At 44.7% G+C, this 3,313-nt stretch overlaps 1 long non-coding RNA gene across 1 annotated transcript; it reads right to left on the bottom strand.

Annotated features, from left to right (window-relative positions):
* Nucleotides 1-420: 420 nt before the first annotated feature.
* Nucleotides 421-2,852, bottom strand: LOC146080703 (uncharacterized). The gene is made up of 3 exons (XR_014474955.1): nt 2,438-2,852; nt 2,178-2,255; nt 421-477 (listed from the first exon to the last, which is right to left on the bottom strand). It is a non-coding gene; the product is annotated as an uncharacterized LOC146080703 (long non-coding RNA).
* Between the last annotated feature and the right edge of the window lie 461 nt (nt 2,853-3,313).

Here is a 3,313-nt window from a genome sequence, read left to right as displayed (position 1 = left end):
TGGATTTTATAAAGTGCTGCGGCCGCTATACAGTAGTGTACTTTATAAAATCAACTCCGCTCCAAAGTGGATAGGACCGCTGCGCTTGGTATGGTCGACCGAAAGATTGTCGACAGTCATAAGGTCGACATACTGCAAGGTCGACAGGTGTCTAGGTCGACATGGGATAAGATCGACAGGTCATCAGGTCGACACAAGCATTAGGTCGACATGGTCTAGGTCGACAGTCAAAAAGTTTACCATTGAGTTTTTCATTATTGTTGACTGAATGTCGACACAGTCAACATGGACAATAGAAAAGTGCATTGCGTCCCCTCAGCCTCGGCCAAAGGCACGCCAAGAAAATACACAAGTTGGAAAGGAAGAAAAAATACACAAACTCAATAAAGAAATGACAGGACTTACTTTCAGACGGAGCGGCTGAGGCTGTAACGGCCCGCAAGGGCAGGGTGTCCTCCTCGCCTTCAAGCGGAGGCACTGTGTGAAGATGAGAAAAATGAGAAAGTGTGCTGTTTAAATAAAGTTACTGTACTCATTACTGGGTTTACAAAAAGGCGTGGACTGGATTTTATAAAGTGCTGCGGCCGCTATACAGTAGTGTACTTTATAAAATCAACTCCGCTCCAAAGTGGATAGGACCGCTGCGCTTGGTATGGTCGACCGAAAGATTGTCGACAGTCATAAGGTCGACATACTGCAAGGTCGACAGGTGTCTAGGTCGACATGGGATAAGATCGACAGGTCATCAGGTCGACACAAGCATTAGGTCGACATGGTCTAGGTCGACAGTCAAAAGGTCAACATGGGGTTTTTCCACTGTTTTTTTTTACCCGAATGTCGACATACAGTACTGTACTTTTAAGTGTCCATGCACTCGGCACACTATTTTATTCTCCCACAATGCCCCAGTGCAGTGATGGCTAACCTTAACACTCCAGCTGTTGTTGAACTACACATCCCAGCATGCCCTGCATCAGTTTTAGCATGGCCAAATAGTAAAACTGTAGCAGGGCATGCTGGGATGTGTAGTTCAATAACAGCTGGAGTGTCAAGGTTAGCCATCACTGCCCTAGTGGATATTAGGGCATGAAATACCGCCTGTCGGCTCTTTAAACAGTGAAAAATCCTATGCCGACCTAATGACTTGTTGACCTTGTCCCATGTGGACCTTGCAGTATGTCGACCTAGTGGTGAGGCCCTAATGACTGTCGACCATCTTTAGGTCGACCAACTGAATGCTGCTGCAGGGGCAGAGGACTGGGGGGGGCACATGGGTGATGCTGCACTTTTATACCGCTACAGTATGTGCGCTTCATCACTGAATACTGTATAACTTTTTGACAAAATATTTTGCTAAATAAACCAACCAACATTTTTCAATGCTAACATTTCATGTCTTTTAATTTTTATTTAAATCATCGAGGGAAGGTTGGCTTCAGTTTCTCACAAATACAGTATCCTATAAACGACAATACATTAGTGGGGGTTGGTGGTGGAGAGCTTTAACACATAGAAATGCTAATGAGTTAGTGTACTTGGAGTGGGGAGGCTAATAGTGTGATTTTTCCTTTCACAGATACAAGATTCAAATGTAAATGTCCTTTTTAGACAATGCAGTCTTTAGACAATGCAGGTTTATAGCGACCCTTAATCAAATTACTGTATCTGTCTGCACTTAACACTACAGAAAGGAGGTTGAACTGGCATCTCTAGTACAATGCAGCTTTGAAAAGGGGAATCCAGTCATCACATTTGAAGAAAACTTTCAGATTTTCACAAATACAGTACAGTACAGGTTGAGTATCCCCTATCCGAAATGCTCAGGACCGCGAGCATTTTGGATAGGGGAATTTTCCGGTTTTTGGAATATTTTTTTTGCAGCCATACTTACCTGTCCCCTGATGGTCCCCGGGCGTCCCTCGGCGTCCGCGCAGTCCGCGGGCGTCCACAGCAGGCCTCCGACATCTTCTCCTGGTCTCCAGCGGTCCCAGGAATGCATTGCGCGAGTGTGCGCGCGCAATGCATTCCTGGGACCGCTGGAGACCCTGGAGAAGATGCCGGAAGCCTGCTGTGGACGCCCGGGGACTTGGTAAGTATGAAAAGAGGGTTAGGGGTTAAAAAATAGAAAAAAAATTCAAATGATTCCAAAAACCACGGTAAGAAATGGCAGGACTTACTCTCAAACTGGGCAGCGGCTGCGCCTGTTGAGCCGGATGGGGCGGCTGTAGCGGCCTGCAAACTTTCAAGCGGAGGCACTGTGGGAAAATTAGAAAAATTAGAAAATGTGCTGTTTTCATAAAGTTACTCTACTCTTATTACTGTAAATGGGGAAGGGGTGGGTTTACAAAAAGGCGTGGACTGGATTTTATAAAGTGCTGCGGATGCCATACTGTACGTTATAAAATCCACTCCCCACCAAAGTGGATAGGACACATACCGCTTGCCACGCTTCCACTTGATGACAAAAGTGCCCTTTCCCTCCTCCTCCTCTGACGTCCTGTGTAAAAATAACATTTACAGTATACTGTAGTGTCCTTTCAAACATTAGTACAGTAAAGTACAAGTACTGTATTTTATTATCCCACCACGCTCTAGTGCACGGGTGTCAAACACAAGGCCCATGGGCCAAATCTGGCCCGCAAGACCTCGACATGTGGCCCACGCAGCCTTCACCTACAGTATTACAGCATTCCCGCCAGCCAATGTTTGTACCGTCATGTGATCAGGGACATCATCCATCAGACTTTGGCCTGGGTAATTTGTACCCCCTACCCCTTTCTCTCGGCACCCCTGATAATACCACACAGTAATGCCCCTTACACATGACACATGTTATTAATGTCCTTATAACCATAATGCCCCTTACACATTATAATAGATATATACTGTATACAGTATATACACTGTATACAGTATATATATACAGTATATATATATATATTTATTATCTATAAATATAATATATATATTATATATATATATAGATATATAGATATACAGTATATATTTAACTATATACTGTATATACATAAATATATCTATAATATAAATACACTTGTGGGCAATCTCACATTGATGGCAGTGGTCTCATTTTATAAAAGTTTTAACAACTGCTTTTTTTTTTAACATACTGTATGAGGAGGCAGCGGCTGGGGACCCTGGAAGCTGCTGCGGGGGTGCGGGGGCATCCAGGCAGACATGTCAGGTGGGCGTGTGGCCGGAAGGACCTGCGGGCGGAGGGGTGCCCAGCAGCCTGATGAAATTGTGGCCATTCGGAGGGGTACTGTAGCCGGAATTTAGGTGCATGTTGGGG

This window comes from Crinia signifera, chromosome 5 (genome assembly GCF_055691185.1).
Source record: "Crinia signifera chromosome 5, ASM5569118v1, whole genome shotgun sequence".
Classification (NCBI taxonomy): domain Eukaryota; kingdom Metazoa; phylum Chordata; class Amphibia; order Anura; family Myobatrachidae; genus Crinia; species Crinia signifera.
The sequence above is the reverse complement of the archived record's forward strand: the minus strand, read 5'-3'. Positions and strand labels throughout refer to the sequence as shown.